The sequence below is a fragment of the Cyprinodon variegatus genome, unplaced genomic scaffold, assembly GCF_000732505.1.
Source record: "Cyprinodon variegatus isolate N-32 unplaced genomic scaffold, C_variegatus-1.0 Scaffold774, whole genome shotgun sequence".
Lineage (NCBI taxonomy): Eukaryota > Metazoa > Chordata > Actinopteri > Cyprinodontiformes > Cyprinodontidae > Cyprinodon > Cyprinodon variegatus.
This window is the reverse complement of record NW_015151227.1, coordinates 200,665-212,567: the sequence shown is the minus strand read 5'-3', so window position 1 is coordinate 212,567 and position 11,903 is coordinate 200,665. Positions and strand designations below refer to the sequence as shown.

The 11,903-nt window shown below is 35.3% G+C and overlaps 1 protein-coding gene across 1 annotated transcript in view; it reads right to left on the bottom strand.

Moving 5' to 3' along the window:
• rabgef1 (RAB guanine nucleotide exchange factor (GEF) 1) overlaps positions 1 to 4,475 on the bottom strand; it is a 16,898-nt gene extending 12,423 nt beyond the window's left edge. Inside the window, exon 1 of the mRNA XM_015396055.1 lies at positions 4,255 to 4,475. The gene's annotated coding sequence lies outside the window, so the exon portion shown is untranslated. The remainder of the gene's footprint in view (positions 1 to 4,254) is intronic.
• Positions 4,476 to 11,903: the final 7,428 nt, after the last annotated feature.

Genomic DNA, 11,903 nt, shown 5'->3' with positions numbered 1-11,903 from the left:
TTGATCATGTTTCACATTTTACTGTCACATACTGGCGCTGGTCTTGGTCTTGACTCGGTCTCGACTTCCCTCGGTCTTGGTCTTGACTTGGTCTCGGACCCTAAAAGTCTTGGTCTTGTCTCGGTCTCGATACACTCTAGTCTTGGTCTCGGGTTAGGTGGTCTTGACCATAACACTGAGTGTTGGTGAAAATATTTCGAGTTGAAACCGGTTTGGTAAGGACCTTTGATAGTGTAATCTGTTAAGTGTTTAAAAGTTCACTCTTTCGGAGTTATGGTGAAAATGACTCTGAAAATCTCTGCCCTCACGCTTGGAACAGTCTAGAATTTTCTCTGCACCATTTATCTGCTTCTCCTCGCTGGAAAACCTCGGTAAGTGCCTCCATTTTACATTTTTTCCCCTCAGAATTTCATCTGGAATAAGTCAGAAAACCTTATTAAAATAACTGTGTTTACAATCTATTTTTTTTATAAATACATTTTAAATGTTCCTACCAGCTTTAATAAATTTATTAAAGCTGGTAGCTATACACTGCAATCTATTTTTACAAATATGTGGAATGTTTTCATCTGACAATATTTCAATGGTTGGTTTGTATTTAGATTTAAAAGATGGTCTATATATGAAAAATCATCCTCTTGTTTTTCCAAGGAGAAAAATGCAAATGTTTTTTGTTTTTTTAGTCTATGCCAAGTTTTTATTGGCATTTTGCTGTTGAGCTGAAAGTAATAAATTGATAAGACATGGATATATTGAGGGTTGTTTTTTGGCTGTACACCTTGAGATAAATAAAATTGTACTTTAACACCAAGAGTCAATTTCAACACTGAGCCAGTTTACATATGGTCCTGCCCTTTACAGTGTTAAACTTACACTGATTTCGGTGTCAGAATTTTAGAGTTCATTTTTCTCCACTTAGTATTGATTTTTGTGTTAAACTAAGTAAACAATTGTCAGAATAATTCTTATTTTACTCTATAACTAAATTTAACTACTACTAGAGTTAAAAATTAGAGTAAAATTCTGACATTGTGATCAGTGTAAGTTTAACACTGTACAGGGCAGGACTTTATGTAACCTGGGTCTGTGTTGAAATTGACTCTTTAAGTGTTACATTAACGTCGCTCATTTTACTGTGTAGTAAATATTCTTAGCTATGTTATTAATTATTCTGTAAACACATCTGCATATCTCCACTGTTTTTTTTAATATTGTGTATTTTGTGTTTGGCAGACTTTTTTTTACAGTGACCTTGGGTGTCCTGACAATCATTTAAGATTAAATGTATTCTTGTTTGTTATGTATGAATTAAAGACAGAATTGACTCCCAAAGAGTGAGCCTAAGCTGTTCCACTATAAGCGTTGCTTATATTCAACATTTCCAGCTAACCTTGTAAACAAAAAAAGAATATTCAAATATATATTCCAAAAAAGTTTTTTAAAAAAAACAATCCACTAGACTTTGTTTCCAAGTCAGAAGACGTTTCACTTCCCATCTAGGAAGCTTTTTCAATTCAAAATATCAGAAATAGCATTGAGTTCGAGGTTTTATGTGACATTTTGAATTGAAAAAGCTTCCTGTTTTTTTAAATGACTATGACCTGGATGACTGAGGATCTTTACAATATTATACATATATATATTTTTAGAATGCATAACATTGTGAATGCATAATTAACACTTATGAATCAGTTATAAAGTTTTTACAGATTAATCAACATAGTAACACACTATTTATTAGCTATTTATAAGGGGATATATATAAGCCGAGCCTTTCTGCTTCCCAGAGCCAACCAGTCCTTTTATTGTTACTCCAGCTGAAATCCTTGCAATGCTGCACCCAACTTAAATTATTTACAGGAATGATTTAAGTTTATTTAAACATCATTTGAGAACATGATGCCTGGTTCTGCTAGAGGTTTCTTCCTGTTAAAAGGGAGTTTTTCCTCTCCACTGTCGCTACAAGCATGCTTGGTGTGAGGGACTGCATTTGAGTCAATGAGTCGATGCAATCAACTGTGTTTCCTTAGATAGAAGACTTTGAATCAATTTGACTGTATGATCTGACTGAACTGTAAAGTGCCTTGAGATGACATGTGTTGTGAATTGGTGCTATAGAAATAAACTGAATTTAAAACTGAATTGAATAGAACATCTTAAAAAAACAGCAGATTCCCGAAGTCTGCTGAGGCCATTTAAAAGACTTTAAAAAAGGTGTTGATTTAACAACACCTAGCGGTGGATGTGCAGATCTGTTGAAGTTTTTTCTTCATTTCCTTCCTCATTCATACAGATGGCATTGGAAAACATTGACCAAAACTGCACAATTAAAAAAAAAACAAAAAAAAAACTACTTCCTCAAAGTTGAAAACAAAACAAACATTTTTAGTTTAAAATACCTGCTGTGATTCAGGAAGTGACAAATCTAAGAGGAATTAGGAACGAGCTGGAATTTACTAAAGTTACTATATGACAAAATAACCTATCCACTGTTTCCCTTCTGGAGAATATTTTTAAAATCTCTGCAAAAATCCCCTTATTAGTCAGCTGTTTTATTGCTTATCTTGCCTTCTGCTTTGTTTACCATTGACCCATGAAAGCCAACTTTTAAGAGGCCCCTCTTTTTTTTGGACAAATGTTATAATTTCTTTCATGGTTTCTTGTTCGATTGAGTCACACCAAGTAAATAGCTTTTTTATTTGGTGCTAACTAACTAACTAACCTCTGTGTTAAGCCACATCTATACCCACAGACAGCAGTATAAATTAAATAACTATGCAGCGATAGTAGGGGATGATAAACTCTTTTGCACTTAATATATATGTATTTGTATAAATTACAAGTTTTAAAGTAAAGTGTTCATAATGAGCAGTTTGAGAAGCATTGGACTGACTGTAGAGGTACTCAGCTCTCAACCTGGTAAGGTAATTAGGGTTTCAATTCTTAAGCTATGTTTAAATAAAAATGAAGAATATATATGTAAGGAGAGTAAATTATGAGGTTTTGTATATGAATGACATCAACTCATTGTTTAACCAATCAAAATGATAAAAAAAAAAAGTACAGACAGTTTAACTGCAACCAACTTAAATTATGTATAAAGCTTAAAAAAAATCAACAACAAGAAAACTTCAAGAGAATGGAAGGAATGTGGGATTAATGTTTGTGTGATAATATTACACAGAAGATTAAGAACAATAAAACAACATTTCCATATTTCCAGTGCTGGAGCTGGAGCAATGTCCAAATATGGGAGAGTTTTGAACATGATATAAAAGTTGACTGTGGTCTGACTAAAGTTAGGAGGAGTGGCGGTCTAGTGTTTAGGGCATAGGGCTTTGAATCCTGAGGTTGTGACTTCGATCCCCCTCTTCCACAGACTGGCTCCCTGAGCAAGACCCTGAACCCCACACTGCTCCCCGGGCGCTGCACAATGGCAGCCCACTGCTCCCCAAGGGGATGGGTTAAATGCAGAAAAGTAATTTCCCTCTGGGATTATTAGAGTATATAAAAATAATTTTTAAAAAGACCTTATTATTATAATATGTCATCAATACTGCCATGTGCTGCATATTGGTTTGGCTTTTAAAGGTTAATGTTGAAGGACAATGTTGATAAGTTCTGTCCTTTCCTTTCAATGAGCTTACTGTTAGATATTAATGCTAATATCCAGTTCCCAACTTTAAAATGGCAAACATAAAAATACAATGAATAAAAATCACCAATAGATCGACTAAAAATAAAATTAAACACCAAAACAAAGACAAATACCATCGTTAAAAAAGGTGCTTGCTAAAAGCGGCTGAAAAGGTGATGTAATAAAATCTATATTGCACTGGGGAAATAGTTAGAGCACTGAAAGACTTTATTATCACGTGATAGAGATCATAAAGTCCACATCTTAAAAATAAATCTAGCTTGTGTTTTTTTGACTCAAGAGCAGCTAAAATGTATGACTTTGCAGCGATAGTTACCTACTAATAACCTTTATTTTTTTTACTTGAGTTAATCGAATTACATTTAAACGATCAATTGTACTTTTTTGCACCATATCTCTCTTATATAAGCCCTGTATCTAATAATTTGTACATAAGTGGTAGATTTTCCCAAAACACTGCAGCTTTAGCTGGCTAATAGAATTAGCTTTTATTTAGTCGCTTTCAGAGCGCTCTAACGGTCACTTTAAGTCGGCGCAATTCTACCTTAAAGTTATTAAAATATCATAAAACCGAGGTAATTCAATAATGCACTCACCTGTTATGTTTTCACCCGACTAGAAGCAGGAAACCACCTACTGTGCGTCGTGACGCTTCGATGAAGCGTGCAGTGACGTAAACGCGTCGGAAGAAACACGTATCGGTGGGTTTTAACCCGAGAAAAGTCTATATTTTCGGTCAAAACATGTTTATCAATAATGTGAATTGTTAAACTGTTCGATTGGAGTCGTTTGGCTTCATTTTCGCGTGTTTTCTTCTTCTTCTTCTTGTTAGATTCTTCTTCTTGTTCTTTGTTAGATTGGGGGATTGCAAACAGCTTAAAGGTCCTACCGCCACCTACTGTACATGAGTGTGTAGCTCTATGGTTCCACCTACTATATTCTATTTTTTATTTTTGTGTTATGTAAAAATAAAAACAATGCTTTATTAATAACCAAATTCTCCTCCCTATCTCCATCTGTCCCTGAAATTCCTTTAATACTCCATCCTCTCCCTTTTTCCATGATTACTTTCCTCATCCTCTCTCTTTCAGTTGCATATTTAATGCAATCCATCAAAACATGATCCACATTTTATTTTCTTTCACAACCCTCACATACATCATTATTTCTCTTCCCTAGTACAAACAAAACTTCTTTCAGTTGGTTTTTTCCGTTTTTTATTTTGTTTTAATTTTTTTTTTCCTTTTTGTTCTTTTTTCCTTATTTTTTACCATTTCCGGTTTTTTTAACGCTATAAAATCTTCTTTCTTTCTCATCTTCATCACATATTTTTTGCCATAATTCTGTTTCTTTCTTTTTGATAATTTATTTACCTCCCCCTTTCCCATTCCGCGTGTTTTCTCCCATTATTTTGGTTTAGTCTCTGAAAGTATTGTTCATGATGTCACAAAAGTGCACGAACATGTCCTGTGACTGGCCTAAAAGACCGAGTTAGTACGAACGTTTACGAAGAAATAAATATGTTTTTCCCCAAAATGTTTTCAAATGTTAATGTAGTAAAGTAAAAATTTGTTTCAACATCCCTAACTGTCATATTGTATTGTAAATCTAATTTTATTGTAAGTTCATGTATCTCATATGATAAACTACACATATTAAAGGGTATATTTACATCACTAAAAGTAGCAAGTTGAGCAAAAATCTGAGAATAATTTCAATTCAATCTAAATCTGTTTATTTATATAGCGCCAATTCACAACTAATGTCATCTCAAGGCCCTTTACAGAGACACCACGGTCCGATTGGTTAAAAACTGTCAGATAGGTTACATTTTAACTGGCTCCAAAGGTAATAGCAAGATGCTGTAAACAGTTACTGCACTGTAAACAGATCAATAGGTGTGAAGGTTCTCTGAAATTGGGCTTTGAGATACCAGAAAAGTGTTTAAAGCAGTGGTTACCTTCTTAAGAGTTATAGTAAGTGGCACCTCTGGAAATGAGTCTCAAACAGTGGTGCTCAAAGGAAAAATACTGAACACTGTTCAAACGTATTGTCTTTCTATAAAAGATTGGCAAACCCTTTTAAAAGCAGAGATTTCAGCTTGGCATAGGCAGTTTAAGACAGGGGCAATGGTCCCAGCCCCTGGTTTTGTCCCGGTATCTAGGAGCTAGTGCCTAATAAATGTCTTTTAATGATATTCTTTGATAACAACACTATTACTGATTTTTCCCTTGTACCTATTAAATTTTTTTTACCTTTAAAGTTTGTTTTAACTACCATTGAGTCAGTTTTAACTTAAGTTCTGATTCTGAAGTGAATAATACTGTCCATTTTTATTTAAAATAAATAAAAGTGTATGTGCTAGCCCTTACACTTTATTACAAAGACTTTAAACATAAAACTTTTGTATAGTATACCATTTTGGTTGAACCACATTTATTTACCATAGAGACAGACTTTAAAATAAAAAAGAGAATATCCCTTTAATGTTCCATAATGGGGAACAAAAGATGTTTGGATTGTCTGCAGCTGAAGTCTGTCTAATCTAAAGGGCAGGATGTGTTTTTATCACTCTGCATTGATCTGAAATTGTGCACCAAATTAATGATTATAAACCCAAATCAATATGACATTTGTGCCAGTGATGCGTTTAGGGAAACATCTGACATCCTCTTAGGGGAAGAGTGGAAAAGAGGATGTAGGGCTTGACAGACTAATTTTTGTATTATTAACAGAGTTTTCTTTCCTTTTCTTGAGAGGAATAAAAATAAGACGTAAAACAATTAATAGGTACAAAGATAAGCTTGGTATGACAATTGGATCACAAACCCTTACTGCACCATTTAGTACTGTACATTTTTAAGAAATACTCACTCCTAGCTTCCACTTGCAGATTAAATATGTTCCAGAAACCTTTTATTGGGCAGAAGCAGAAGCCTGGATCTTATTTACCAGATGTTCAGAAATTTGTTAACTTAGCATGTTGATAACCTCACCCTGACTGGTTTAAACAAACAGAGATAAGCCTCATCTCGCAGCACTCGGACAGAAAGCTTCAGCCATGATCCTGACTGCTCCTAGTTTGTGTCTCCCATCCACAGCCACCGTCCAGGAGCTCTTCTCAGTGGCTCGAGATGCTGACATCATCCCAGACATCTCTTTGGATCCGGTCCTGACGACTTTCCTGTCGCTGGACTCCTCTGCTGCTCTGCAGCACCAGTACGGCTTCCTGCAGAAGAGCCTGAGCAGCGAACAGCAGGCAGCCTTCAACCTGAACCTCACTGCAGAGGTGGGCTGCTGCAGGGTCACATACGGAGGCGTAGGGGTCGTCGCTCTAGCTTTGTCCCTGCTTTTTGACCAGGTCGCACAACATGTAGGTAAAATATAAACTATGTGACTATTAGTTCACTTAGATTATTTATTTTTTTGGTAAAATGCCAAAACCAAGCTTATCAAAACCTGTGTTTTTGATCAGGTCAGAGCACAAGGTTCAGCAGAAGGCTTCCCTCCCCCTAAGGCATCAAGAGGGGAGAGGATTTTAGGAATCAGCACATCATCAAGAATTGGCTCGATTATCCACAGCTACCTCAGCCTTGTACCAGGCATTGCCAACGATGAGGAGAAAATGGCTGAGATCACTGAGCTCTGCGACAACCTGCTTAACCTGGAGCTGATTGACCATTACGACAGGATGAACAATAAGAAGAGAATGAGCACAGAGTCCATGCAGCAGTGGTTGGCAGGGGCTGCTTTTCATCTGCACCTCAGGATCCACCAGGTCAGATCATTTACAATAGTTTGGAAATCAAAAGATCGGATTAGTTGCAGCAAAGAGCTTCCTTTTTTCACTTCACCCATGAAATGATGTACAGAGGTTTGATAACATTGTCTTTAAAAAAAACATCAACATAAACAGGAATTATAATGAATCAGGTTCACATCAGATTCTTCAGGCTGTACAAGTTAAAAAAAAGACACCTGGGTTTTCAAACACACACAATCTGGGATCAACGAATCATGTGACTAAACAATGGGACACAACACCTGTAATTTTACAAAGATGTAATTTTTGTCAAATATTTAACCCTATTAAGATTTTTTTAAATAGTTTTTCTTTTTCCTAATCTGTCTTAGACCTTTCAGATTAATCGATTAATAATCAGATAGCCAAATGTTGCTTGAAGAAGACTTTTTATGAAATAAAATCAGGTGAAACTAAAGCTTTTCCAAATGCAAAATTTTTACATATATATTATTTTTTTTTTTTTTTTTTTTTTTTTACAATTCTGGTAAAATTACTGCTCTGTCAGCTAAAGGGCTGATTCAGAGTCTAAAAAAATTACTTAATTAGTTATCAATTTTTTCAATAAATTAGCAATCAAGATTAATCCGATTAATTATTTCAGCCCTATTTTGTATCACAGATAATCTGCATTTATATAAAAAGGCTGTTTTCAAATGAGGAATTCAAGGCTTTCCAAAACAAACTGTCAATGTGTCTTTATTGTTGTTTTCAGGACTTTTTTGACTAACTAATCAATTGCTTTACTTCACAAACACTGGATAGTTTTTCACCATGCATTACTTGCTTAAAGTTAGTAGTGAATTAGAAGTAATTTTGTTAAATCATCATTTGACAACTGCTTTCCTTCCTTATTACAGTTAAGTTTGTCTCAGATGAAAACATTTTGAAGAAGTAAAAAACAATAACAGAACAAATCCTGTATCACAGTGCTCCTTTCTGAGCATCCTTGTTGCTCCTTCAACAGGTTCGTCTTCACTCTGTGCCGTCTGGATCCATCGAGTCTCTGCGTCTGTCTTATAAGACCGGGTTGAATCGCCTCCTTCAAGGCTATGTAGCATATTTACGTAAAAACATCATGGTGACTGAAGCTGCAAGGCCCCTGAAACCAGCAAGCAGGGTAGAAACTACCAACACTTCCAGCACCAGTGCTGCACTGGGTAACCCAGACGATACCACTAACAAGACCTCCTCAGGAGTTAACAGAAGCTGTGAAGACTTTAAACTGAGTGAGCTGAGAGGAAGCAATGTCACCGTCCTGAATACTTCAGCACCTCAGTGTTTCAGGGAGGAGACAGACAGCAAGCTTGGTCTATTAGTCATCGAGCCTCAGAGAAATGTAAGTCACAACGTTCAGCATCAAGCCTGTGAGTCTCCATCCATCCAACAAGCTTTGTTGACTCGTATTATGAAGTCCCAGGATCTGCAGCGGAACAGGAACTTTTTCCTCTATCCTGATAAAGTCCTACAAAGCCTGCTGAGGCAGAGGGACGACTTTGAGCTGAGAGCAAACAAGACTTAAAAAAAAAACAGAGAAAAAAATACAACTAACTCTTTCATTCTATAATTTATTCTAAATCAGTCATTTTTAAAGGGTATTTCATTGTAATGTCTGCATATTAATAAGGTTGCAGGGTATCCAAAGTGGAGAATTTAAATAGACTGAATTAAAATCATTCGATTTATTTTTATAGTATTTACTAAAAATATTAACCAGCCCAGAAAATCCAATGAATTCTCTTTTTAATCTTTTTTTTTTTTTGTCACATTTATATTGGTAAATTTTTACTATTTTCTTGTGACAATATTTTGAGGCATTCATTTTCCATCCATTTTCTGTTGCGCTTATCCCAAGCTGGGTTGCGAAGGGTGCTGGTGTCTGTCTCCAGCTGTCTACGGGCAAGAGGCAGGGTACACCCTGGATGGGTCTCCGCCTGGGGTGTAAAATGTAACTCTTGGATTGTCAGAAATAAAGAAATACATCCAACTGTGATTCAAATCCCTTTTAAGTCACAAAAATATGTTACAATCAAGCCAAACAAGGAAATCAAATTTGGTTCCAAATTGATTTATTTTTTTTGTTAATGATCTGTTGTGTTGACATTAAAATAAATGTCAAAACAATTTGTGTGCAGGATGTGTGGAGTTTGACAAAAAGACTAGCTGACCCCAGACCTGTATAGGTCTCAATAATTACATCATGTTGATTTTGTCTTACTGCGATAGCGGCTCACAAAAGTTATTTCTTGTACGTGAAAAACATTTTTTGTTGGTCAAATTCTCTGCCAGGCCTCACATCTGCAGTGGTAGGAGAGGAAAAAGTAGGAGCAGAAAAGAAGTTTAGATTAACTTGAGTGTAAAACCTGACCTTGAGGCATACTTACACCAAAACAAATGAATATCCAGCTAGAGAGTCCCCAGAGCCGGGAGAGACACAAACACCCCCCACTACAGAAAAATAAAGAACATAATCTCCACATTAACTTGTGCACTGGGTTGAAGATTTTTGAACAGTTTTAAGAAATAGGAAAAGCATATAAAACAATGTGCTGCAGTTAAAACTGTATATCTGGGTCATCTCAGCCTTTTGACATTGTTTGGCAAGTCTGCAAAAAACAAACTGATGCACCAGTATCAGACAAGATAACATGACATCAACAACATTTGTCAGTCTATAACACAAACAATAAAATATAATCTTGTTTTGTTGTGGGTGCTTATCATGTTTTTAGGTTGACAGTATAGTCTTATATATCTGAAAATAAAGTAAAGCCACACAAACTAAAAAAAAACTATTTCCAAAAAACTAAATAATATATGTTAGTCAGCTTATAGAGTGTATTGAGACCTTTTAAGAGTGATTAATATGTATACTGAGCGTATCTAATGTATATAATGAAGTAAAGCTCCAAATTTATGGAAAGGTAATAGGTATCGATGGCAATATAGGTATAGATTAAAATTAATCCAGCTGCGTGACTGGCAGCCGTGTGTGAAGCTTTTATATATATATATATATATATATATATATATATATATAATATATATAATATATTGATTAGGATAAGGAAGGATGGACAACAGTTTCAAATGGGAAAGAGGGAGATAGACGAGGTAAAAGGGGAGAATTGTGGTTTGAGAATCAAGGAAATAAATGGCTATTTGAAAAAAGCAGCTCAGATAGAGAAAGAGTTGTGTGAGGGAAGGTCGTCAGAGAAAAGATAAAAATAATATTTCGATTAAATGATGAAGAAAAACAGTATAATTTAAGCCCTATGTAGATTTCCAGAGAAATAATTAAGAAAACTGGGAATGTCAAATTAGTGAAAGGGTTGAGGGATTGAAACCTGCAGGTAAGTTGCAAAAATGAAGAGCAAAAAAACCAAGCTTTGGATGTTGAGTGCTTAGGGAAAAGTGAGGTAATTGATATAAAAGTTAAAGAGAATAAAACAGTGAAGGGAGTAATAGTAGGAATATCCAAGAGTTTTGGATCGATTAGAAATTGTGATTATTGGAGGCCAGGTTAACAAGATACAGAGACTGTATAAAAACATACAAGGGTAAAGGATGGAAAGCACATCACTGCTGATGGAGTTCTACCAGAAAGAGTCAAAATAGGTTTCATGAGTTTCCCAGTTAGACCATTCATTCCACCTCCGCTCAGGTGTCAGCGCTTCAGACACCTGCAGCAGTGCCAGCAGTTTGCAAGGAAGGGCAAAAGTGTTCAAAATGCGAAGAAGAACACAAAATCGAGAAGTGCAGAGAACAACCTGGAGAAAGGTGCTGAAACTGTGGAGGCCGGCACAGAGTTAACTACGGAGGATGTGAGGTGAGAAAGAAAGCAGTGGAAATACAACAGGTTTAAACAACAAAGAAATATAAGCTATGCAGAAGCAGTGAAGAGAGTCCAAGGATACAGGACAGGAGAAAGGAATCAAGCACAGAATCAGGTAAAAAAGCAAATTAAAGCAGAAAGAGAAAAAAACTTAATTCGACGCTATTCATAGCATATGTCATTGACTGTTCAGACCAAGCCAAGCATAAGAATGTGAAAACCAGGATCATTGCGAGAAAAGAAGACTCAAAGAAGTCAGTTGGGAAAACATAGTTACAAGGTTGGAGATTGAGGGAAGACCAGGAGCATCAGTTATTTTTTTTCTTCGTGTTAATGATAAAAATAATTAAAGGTGTTATGGATAGTGTTTTAATGAATATGTGAATAGGGTAGAACATTTAATGCAATTGTTTAAAATAAGGGACTGTAGGAGGATTTAGTTCATTCATTATTCAGAATAAAACATAAAAGTTTAGGATATTGTTAATAATAAATAGTGATTATATTAGATAAATATAGAGGATATTGGGTTATTATGTTTTGATTTATTTATGTATTTCAGACATACAAGTATATAATAAAGACAGTATATGTCCATATAACATAAA